Source organism: Pantherophis guttatus, chromosome 9 (assembly GCF_059756535.1).
Source record: "Pantherophis guttatus breed Tessera chromosome 9, ASM5975653v1, whole genome shotgun sequence".
Taxonomy (NCBI): domain Eukaryota; kingdom Metazoa; phylum Chordata; class Lepidosauria; order Squamata; family Colubridae; genus Pantherophis; species Pantherophis guttatus.
Window position 1 is genome coordinate 15422597 of NC_142071.1, and position 11022 is coordinate 15433618.

Sequence of the window (11022 nt, forward strand, 5' to 3'; positions counted from 1 at the left end):
AAGTGTTCTTTAGCAAAACAAAGAATATTATATCACATGACATAATGGCTACAAGATTAATGGAGAATGGCCTTGCAGAAAGCTTCTTCCCACTAAAAGAGTATCATTGCTTCTGATTTAGAACTTGGAATCACAGGAAGCTTTTAATTACAAGTGTAGTAGTCTCAGCAGTACTTTGCTTTTCCATGCTATGAAGCCCAGAACTACAATTTAATTCATTTGTGAAAAGTAAAACACAAAAAAACCCTGTCACTAATTATATGAGGAAGAAACAATGACAGAGAAAGGTAGCGTTTACTATAATCTGGCACATGCTTGTTTATGAGCAGATTGTGAATCCTCTTATTTCACAGATTAGACACAATCCTAATCCTAGTGAAAAAGGAGAACCAGTTATTTTTCTAGAAAAATTAACCAGTGAACAGCTTGCCTCCAGAACTTGTGGCTGCTCCATCATTAGATGTTTTTAAGAAGAGTCTAGACAGTCACTTATCTGAAATAGTATAGGTTCTCCTGCTTGAGCATGGGGCTGGACTAGAAGATCTCCAAGGTCCCTTCCAGCTCATTCCTTGTATTCTAAAAAAGAATAAGTATAAATGAAATACTCACCATAGCTGTATTTGAAACTATTCATCACCAAACTTTATACAGGACACAACATAATTATCAGCACCTATAAAGATTGGATTCCTTTTTGAATCTAATGAGGTATTAGGAATAACATCAAAAGAACTTCCTGGGGAAAAATAAAATGAAAGAAACAGAGTCATGCATTTGTGGCAAAGTTAAATGGCTTCATTGATTTGGAAATATTGAATGAGAAACCACTGATGGAAGGCTAACAATATGCTTTACCAAAATAAATAGCAGATAATTGTAGCTGAAATGGAGTAGGAGAAAGTGGACATGACACAAAGAAACATTGGGAGTTCCAAATTATTTAGATCAGTGTAGACCTAGTGGGAATGTTTAGAGAATATTGTAGAGGCTCCTAAAAATGACTGAACTGCTTGCCCCTACCCAATGTTTGTGTGTGTGTGTGTGTGTGTGTGTGTGTGTGTGTGTGTGTGTGTGTGTGTGTGTGTGTGTACGGCAACTCAGGGGAAGAAGGCTGATCACAAGAAACCATCTTTCTTGTTGGAAAGGAACAAGAAAGGAACTAATAGGAACTAGACAGCAGTTAAATTATATGAAAGCAATAAACCTACTACAACACATTTGCATATCTAATGAAGGTAATACTAAAAACTTATGAAAACCTTTTTGAAAAAAAGTATTTTGTTTTTATTTTTTTATCCTCCTGAAAACTGTAGTGCAGGAATCAGGTTGGCAGAAAAGCAGGTACCCAGGATAAGTGGGTGCTCAACAATGTCATGCTGGGGATGAAATATCAGAGAATGGACCATTCAGGGGAGGTCTTGAAACCATGGTTTTAAGTTTTTAGTAACTCACTGGTGAACAGCAAATCCTGACAGTTCCATCATTGTTATAATGGTCCTTTGGATCAATCCGAATCTTGTGACTACAATAATTACTACCATCAAAGACGTTCCATCAATAATTTGACTAATACTAGAATTTAAATATTCCAGCAAATTGTAAAAGATTCTACTGTTACCTGGTGAATTTGAATTTTGTGGAGTTGCTATCAACACATTGTTCACCACACTGAGAAATTTATTGCTAATATCCCAAAATTTAAACTGCCAGGGCTTTTCCATTGCTTCTGGAGCAGGTAATGAAGGTTCTACAGGAACGTGCATATGTACATATCAACATATGAAACACAAGCAAAGAGAATGTTCCAAATGCTGAATATTCCAGTGAACATTCCAAGGAAAATATTCTTAAAATACAGATGAAGAATCTTGAAACATTGCAAAAAGAAACAGTAATGGATTTTATTTTTTTAAAAAGAAGTAGTAGTAGTAAAAATAGATTCTCTCACCATTCCCCTCCTTCTCTTCATTCCTTTGACAACTACAGATTTATGTATTCATAAATCATCTTCCAACAAGATATTCCCAAATATTTGCAAGAATGCAAACTCTATTGCTACGTTTCTCTGTAAAAACTGGTGCCTTGAATTGGCTTCCTTCTGAAGAGATGAAAGAATCAATTCATAGGATTCTTTGGAATCAGTTTTAAGCAATGTACAGTTGATTGCTTAAAATTGATTCCAAAGAATTCTCTGAACCATCCCTCAGTTACACTTAGAACTACAAACTGAAAAAAGTAGGTGGTTAACCTGACATCAGAATGTATGCATGGATCATATTTGGCATAAATTCTACACAGGGATTTTTTTGAGTAATTTAGAACCAAACTTCTCTAATCCCTAATCTCATTTCAGAGTCATCTGAACTGCAAGATGGGTGGCAAATAAATTTGGTAAATTAAATATGCCTCATAAATCAGGAAAATTCATTTCACTTCTGTATTGACTAAATCATTAAGGATGTATTCATGATTTGGGAACACCTCAAAAACAACAAAAATGAAAAAAATTACCTCATGTTGGCTTGAATGTATTGAATAAATCTTCCATTTGCTTCTCCCATGACATTTTATATAATTTATTTGCCATGTCTCTTCCCTTTTCAAACTATTTATTTTAAATTTTTTTTTTTTTTGGAAAAACCTTTATTAACACTTAGAATCCAAATATACAAGTTAAAATACCTCTATAACAAAAATACATCCGTAATAATTATACAATTCAATATCTTTTTGACAGTACTTAATTCTTAACTTTCTTCATCTATTCCCACATATTCCTACTTAATCGACATATTTAATCACATTTTATATCTTATTTTGTTCTATACATTCCTTATTTTTAATTTCTATCCATTGATACCAATTATCCCAAGTTAAGTAATATTCCGAGTCTTCCTTATTATTTAATTCTAAAGTAAGTTTGTCCATTTCTGCACATTCGAAAATTTTCCGGATTATTGCACAGTCTGCTGGAATAGTGGACATTTTCCAGGCTTGCGCAAGTACAATTCTAGCTGCTGTAGTTATATGAATAATTAAATATTATATCCTTTTAGGATAATTTTCTTTAATAATTCCGAGAAGGTCAGGTTTAAATTCTATTTTATTGTGTGTAATTTCTTTTAGCCATTTTTGTATTTTAATCCAGAGTTTTTTAACTTCTGGGCAAAGCCACCATACATGGAAGTAGGTGCCTTGTACTTGATTGCATTTCCAGCAATTAGGTTTTAGATTGGGGTACATTTTTGTGAGTCTTGTTGGGGCTAAATGCCACCGATAGAACATTTTATACTGGTTTTCTTTATATGCAGCGGATTTTGTTAATGTATAGTTTTTCTCCCATATTTTTCCCCATTCTTCTAACTCAATGTTGTGCCCAATATTTTTTGCCCATGCTATCATTGGTCCCTTTACAATTTCTTCTTCTAAGTCAAAATTTAATAAATAATTATATATTTTAGATAATAATTTCTCTTCCGGGCCTGTCAATAATTTATCTAATTGTGTAAATTTTGGTTCAAATCCAAATTCCTCTAAATCTTTTCTGTATCTAGATTGCAATTGAAGATACGGCCACCAATCTGTGATTATTCCCTGTTCCTTTAATTCTTGGTTAGTTTTTAATCTTCCTCCCTTGTCCAAAATTTCATTGTATTTTACCGTTTTACTAATATCAATGTTGGGATAGATCATTGCCTCCATAGTGGATAACCAGCCTGGTATTTTGAGATAATGTTTCTTCCTAATACCCTCCCAAGTCTGTATCAGTGAATCTTGAATTGTATGTCTATAAAAATATGAATGTGAATGTTTCTTATTTCCGGTGTTTCATATGAAGGCATGCCACCCATCTGGAGATCATGTCTTTCCAATTTTAAAATTCTCCTATTCTTTAAATTAATCCATTCCTTAACCCAGACTAAACTCACTGCTTTGTAATAAATTTCCCACGCAGGGAGTCCAAAGCCACCTCTGCTTCTTCTATCCTGAAGTGAGATTAATTTTATCCTCGCCTTTTTTCCTGCCCATACAAACTTCATAATCGTTTTGTTTAACTCTTTAAAAAACTTTTAATCTAATTTTATAGGAATCATTTGGAATAAATAGAGTAGTTTTGGCAAGATATTCATTTTAATTGTTGCGATTTTCCCTAAAAGTGACAACTGTAATTTCCCCCATCTTTCTAAGTCTGCCCCTGTTTGTTGTATTAATTAATTAATTAATTTTATTTTGTCACATTTCTATGCCACCCATCTCCCAAGGGACTCTAATTTCGTATAATTATCCCTTTTTAATGCTGAACATCTTGCTTTTAACCAAATACCTAAATATTTCACTTTTTTTACAGTTTGAAGTCCCATTCTTTCCTCAAGTTCTCCTTTTTGTTTTTCCATTAAATTCTTAACTAGCATTTTAGTTTTTCCTTTATTAATTTTAAGGCCTGCGACCTCCCCATATTTCTCTATCTCTTGCAGTAGTATTGGTCCAGATTCCAATGGGTCTTCTATAACAAATATCATATCATCTGCAAATGCCTGCACTTTAAATTCTTCCTGTTTAATTTTGGTTCCTTTTATTTCTGTTTTCTGTCTAATTCTCTGTAATATCTCAAGGGTCAAGATAAAGAACAAGAGGTGACATAGAACAACCCTGTCTAACTCCTTTCGTTATTTTAAATGAATTTGTAATCTCCCTGTTTATTATTACCCTTGCCTTTTGCTTGGAATAGATTGATTAAATCATCTTTTCAAATTTATCTCCGAATTTCATGGCTTTAATTTGTCGAATCATAAATTCCCAATTCACATTATCAAAGGCTTTTTGTGCATCCAGAAAGACAAGGGCAACTTGTCTTTCTGGATGTGCCTCATAATATTCCATTATATTAATCGCTATTCTGGTATTGTTTCTAATTTGTCTCTTAGGAAGAAATCCATTTTGATCTGTATGCATCTTATCATTTAGTATTTTTTTTAACTGTTCCGCCATAATGTTCATAAATATTTTGTAATCTGAATGTAAGAGTGAGATTGGTCTATAATTCTTGATTTGTTTATTATCTGTGCCTTCTTTAGGAATCAAGGTAATATATGCCTCCTTCCATGATTCTGGTGACTTTGCTTCCCTCAGGGCTTCATTACATACTTCCAATAATAATAATTCTACCGAATCAATAAGTAGGTTAGTTAATAATAAAAATAGTAACAATAATATGAATAATAAATATTAACTATTGGGTATTAAGTACAATAAATACAATATATAGAATAAATATGATAAATACTCTTCAGTCTAATTGCAAGGATCAAATTATTCACAAGTACAGTTGATAAAGTTAATAAAGTTAATAATTACAATAAATACAGTTGGTATTGGGTACCAGAAATATTATTATATTTTTCTATAACTATCACCACAACTCTATATTGACTATTTCCTAAGTTTCTTAAATAGATATATTTTTGTCAGCGTGGTTAAATATTTATATATTTCTAAAAACTATATATGATCTATAGCCAGCTCTAACAATACTAAGTAATATTTTAAACGTATAGATATGGGGGAATATTAAGCTTAAAAAAGTTGATAAGAGCACAAAGAAAAAGAAAGGAAAGGGGTATTTGAATTTTTGAATATTATTATTCCCGTTATATTCATTATTGCATCAGCTTCCATTTTACGATGTCAATTTCTCTCTGTCTGCACAGTCACTCTCTCATAGTCTTTCCTTTTCGACTGTAAGCCTTTTGTTTCTCCATTGGAGCTCAAGTTTCTGAGATTCAAAGTCCAAAGTACAGTTCCTTATTTGCAGTTCCTTGTTTATCTCATAGAGTGAAACTCTGCTCCCTTCGCCTTTTAAATGTTTTTGTTCTCTTCTGCTCACTATACTGCTCCCAATGCCAGAATGCCGCCAATTGTTCAAAGTAGTCTTTCTCTATTGGAGACTCACTCTGTCTCTTTAATCGCTCCTCTGGCTACTTCTTCACCGGTCTTCCAACCTCGGCTAAATCCACTGCTTGGGTTATGCCTGCTGTACTGTCTTCTCTCCTCACTTCCCTTTTCTTTGGCTGGCGCATCACACCTCCAGGACTGCCATTAAGGCAGGCTTCTTCCAGGTCGGGTTAGAGGTTCTCTTCCTAGTGCTGCAGGAAACCGCACCTTTCCTCGCTGCCTCAGAGACTTCCTCCTTCTATTGTTTGTCCCTCCAGGACAAAACTTCGCCTCTCAAGGCCCCCGATCCCTAGAAATCCGGCACAAGGAACGGAGCTTATGTTCCTCTGAACTGCCACAGCACAACATCACCACCGGAAGTCTCCCCTTTTCAAACTGTTTAAACTTCTTTAAGATTCCTTGACCTTCAGGTTGTGTCATTGTTTTGTTCTTGGCAACGATAGAAAGAGCTTTTTTTAAAAAAAGGATTCCCTTAGCTTTGCTTCCTGGTAGACTAAAAACTGAAAGTATCAAACACACTCTAAAAAACTAAGAGTCCTGGTAGCGCCGCAGACTAAAGCACTGTTATTAACATCAGCTGCCTGCAATTACTGCAAGTTCAAATCTCACCAGGCTCAAGGTTGACTCAGCCTTCCCTCCTTTCTAAGGTAGGTAAAATGAGGACCCAGATTGTGGGGGCAATAAGCTGACTTTGTATAAATATACAAAAGTATGAAGACTATTGCTTAATGCATTGTAAGCCGCCCTGAGTCTCCGGAGAAGGGCGGCATATAAATCAAATTTAAAAAAAAAACAATTTATTTTTCTATTGTACTTTTTTAAAAAATTGTATTAAAATATTTAGTTAATTTAAAAAGTCACTTTGCAGAGTGAGAGAGTGGCATATACAGTAAATTGAATGAATGAAAAAATGAAATGAAAACAAAATTGTCACTATAGTATTTGAAAAAAAAGGAAAGTTCTCTAAAGTAGGGGTCTCCAACCTTGGCAACTTTAAGCCTGGCGGACTTCAATTCCCAGAATTCCCCAGCCAGCTTTGCAAAGCTAGGGAATTCTGCTCTAAAGTGAGGTGTGAAGAATGGTTGGTTTTAGACAGGATAATATCTGTGTTTATCCCAAACAAAGGACATTTCTGAAGTGATGAAATTTACCAAACATGATGGATCCACTGGATGGATTGATTTTAAACAAATTGCCCATTTAACCTATGGAACTCTGGGCAACCAAGATAAAAACATAACATTGTTTTACATATTTTTATTAAGAGTTTTGAAAAGAAGATAAAGATTAACAAATAACTAATATAAAGCAGTGGTGAAATGCTCCTGGTTTGGATCGGATCACCCGATCCAGTAGCGATGGCGGTGGGTGGTTCGCAGAACCAGTAACAAAAATCCCTGCCCCCCCCATGCCCAGCTGAGCCGCGCGATCATCAGAGGCTTTTTTTTTACTTTTAAAAGCATTTTTTCTACAACTTCTTTGGCCAAAAAAATGCTTTTAAAAGTTTTTTAAAAAGCCTCTGATGATCACGTGGCTCAGCTGGGATCGTCAGAGGCTTTTAAAAGCAATTTTTTTCTGCAACCTCTTAAGGTTGTAGAAAAAATGCTTTTAAAAGTAAAAAAAAAAGTTGGCCACGCCCACCCAGTCACATTACACCCCCCCACCAAGCCACGCCCACAGAACCAGTAATAACAAATTTTACATTTCACCACTGATAAAAAGTAAAGAAAGGAAAAAAGAAAAGTGAAAAAGTACTAAAAGAAGAAATGAAAAGAAGTAGAAAGAAGTAGTTTATGATTTTCTTTGTAGCAAATGCAATTACAAAATAACCTCTTACTCTATGGTTACAAAAATAAAAGCTCTGCTTTTTCTATTATCTACTTTGTCTAATTCTCAAAGCCAAAAATCATAAAACCCCTTTTTGCCCCTGTTTCATGCAATAAGTCTACGAGGGATTTGTAATCAGCAATAAACATACATATTATCTTTTCTCTAATCAGGGAAGTCAGTTTGGCCATGTTTGCAAATTCCAACATTTTCACCAACTAGTCCTCCATTGTGGGTAGTGCCACATCCTTCCAATTTTGAGATATAATAAGGACTTAATCTCTGGAAAAAAATACTGTGGGTGGTAAGACACCCCTGGTATGTGTGTCTGTGTGTGTTCCACCATACTCTGGAATGCCTCGAGCAATTTTAACCAAACTTGCTGTTGTAGCACGGGAATAACAAGAGGCACAAGCAGGCTAGTAACAACAGCTCTTTAATTCAGGGTGAGACTTCAGCAAAAGAACACAGGCAACAGCCCTCTTTATATACTTTTCAGGGGTGACCAAGAACCAATCAGGATTCACTGTACATTTGAATTTCCCGCACAAAATAGATACATACATAACACTTGCTACACAGATGACTTACTCTCTGGAAAAAAAATACTGTGGGGGTAACACACCCCTAACACCTCTCGGGGGGCGTGTTGTGTGTGTGTCTGTGTGTGTTCCAGCATAACTCTAGAACGCCTTGAGCAATTTTAACCAAACTTGCTACACAGATGACTTACTCTCTGGAAAAAAAATACTATGTGGGTAAGACACACCTAACACCCCTCGGTGTGTGTGTGTGTTCCAGCATAACTCTGGAATGCTTGGGCTGCTGAAATGAAAAGGAATGAATTATATCTATAGTGTCAAATCACAGTACTTTTGACAATGATAGTGTGCATTTTGTATTCAAGTTTTGTTAATATACAGCCTGTTGTGCCTTAAAATGGCTTCTAATGTACATCACAATGGAGTTGTCATGGTAACAGCTTCACAGTACTCCACAAGGGGGATCCCTCTTGTTAGGGGGATTGGTTCTTAAACAAACAAACAAAAACAAACAAACAAAAATAACCCCCCTAGGCCCTCAGGTTCAAGCAAAGAGGGCAAGTTGTCAGGGGAGATGCCTGTTAATGCAGATAATCACCTGTAGAATTTTTCCCAGGCTGTTGGCCAGGGCAATTAGGTCTCTAATTCTCACCACAGTGAGTGATGCCTTTTCATGTCTAATACAGGAATGGGATAAATAAAAACCCGGCAACACTGGGTTATCAGCTAATCATATATAAAAACAAAGTTTCATGGTCTTTTTTCCTAGCTGTCTATCCATCAATCCCAAAAAGGAAAGCCTTTGGTTTCTATTTTATATTACTTTTTACTAATTTTGGATTAGTGTATGTTTTTGCAGCTAAAATTTTCTTGCCAATCTACAAAGTTACATCAGAAAACAGTACCTCTGGAGATGTCTGCCTTCGTCTGAAGGTTCATTTCCTGTCATCTCCTCAGAAGATGCTACGTTTTGTAACAGCTGAGGAATTCTTAATTAAGATACATTTTCATGGAGTTTTATCATTGGTTGGTTTCCTGCCTGTTATCTTCTTTCCACCTCACACCAATAAATAACAGTGACAGGTCACAATGAACCAGTCAAGTCTTATGATGTGACAAGCACACCTCTTGGGTTTCTTAGGGATCCCACACAAACACGAAACTACAATAAAATGAAAGCTGAAGTCATGGATTCTTCCCCATGAGTAAGGCTTCATCTGGAAAGGATGAGGCTCTGCCAGTCCTTTTCTGTATATCACAAGGACAATCTGGATGATACTATCACAGGTTTGTTTATTTTTTCAACACTGGAGAGTTGCCAAGTTGTCATTCACCATTGCAAAGTTGAAGCTTATGTGTGCCTCAATGATCTTTATCTGATATTAAGAAAAACTCACTCTGAAAAATGCAGGAGGTGGACATGCATTTCTGTGTCATAGGCAAAAAATAGTAGGAGGTGTGCATAAAACCTTATTTAAGTACTACTGCCAGACAAGAGCAAAAGCTGAGAGACCATTAGCCTATAAAGACTAAGGCAGTTCAGGCCAGAAAGCATCTGTTGGTTTTTTTTTTTTAATTTGATTTATATGCCGCCCTTCTCCGGAGACTCAGGGAGGCTTACAATGTGCTCAGCAATAGCCTTCATCCTTTTTGTATATTTATACAAAATCAGCTTATTGCCCCCACAACTGGGTCCTCAATTTACCTACCTTAGAAAGGATGGAAGGCTGAGTCAACCTTGAGCCTTAGAGAGATTCGAACCTGCAGTAATTGCAGGCAGCTGGTCTTAATAACCAGCTTAATAACAGGGTGCCTTAGACCGCTGTACTACTGAGGCTCTTTTGAAATTGAGTGAGAAAACACTGGCATGGGATGCTTTTGCAACGAGCTGGGCATGGGAGGAAAAAGATGCCATCCATTCTTGCATTCAGGAAACTATCACCCTCTGTCATGGGCCAAAGAGAAAGTGTAGATATGCCCCCTATTTCATCACACTATAATGGAAGAATAACTAGAAGGTAGTTTGATAATAATGATGAAGAAGATGATAGTGATGATGATGGAGACTCTTTCATCAGGAGTCAAGCCAAAAGTTAATGGGAAGCCTACTGAATAACTTTTTCAGGATTTGACAAGAGCATGGAGCAGATTAACCTTCCTCTCACTTTGTACTGCAGCATCTGTGATTGGTTCTCTTATTAAACTGAGTTAGCTTCCCAAAGATCCATTTGCAATATCTGAAGCTGCTAAATAATGCTCATTATACAATATATTAAGCACCCTTTCCCATTGTAAAAGACTGGATCATCTACAAAATCTTCCATTCCCTGGAGAAAATGAGTTGTTCTTCTTAAACAATGAACCAGATGGTAGTGGAGAAAACTGATTCTCATAACAATATGGAATCGTACAGGTCTGCCCAACTTGGCAACTTTAAGACTTGTCTGAATGACTGGCTGAAGAATTCTGGAGTTGGTCCACACAGGTCTTAAAGTTGCCAAGTTTGGACACCCCTGTAATAACATCATAAAGTACTATGACTTCTGGCCCACAGCCAGAAGTTTAATTCTGACAGGCTGAAGGTTGACTCAGCCTTCCATCCTTCTGAGGTCAGTAAAATGAGGAACCAGATTGTTGGTGGAAACATGCTGACTTAGTAAACTGCCCAGAGAATACTGTAAAGCACTATGGGGTGGTATAT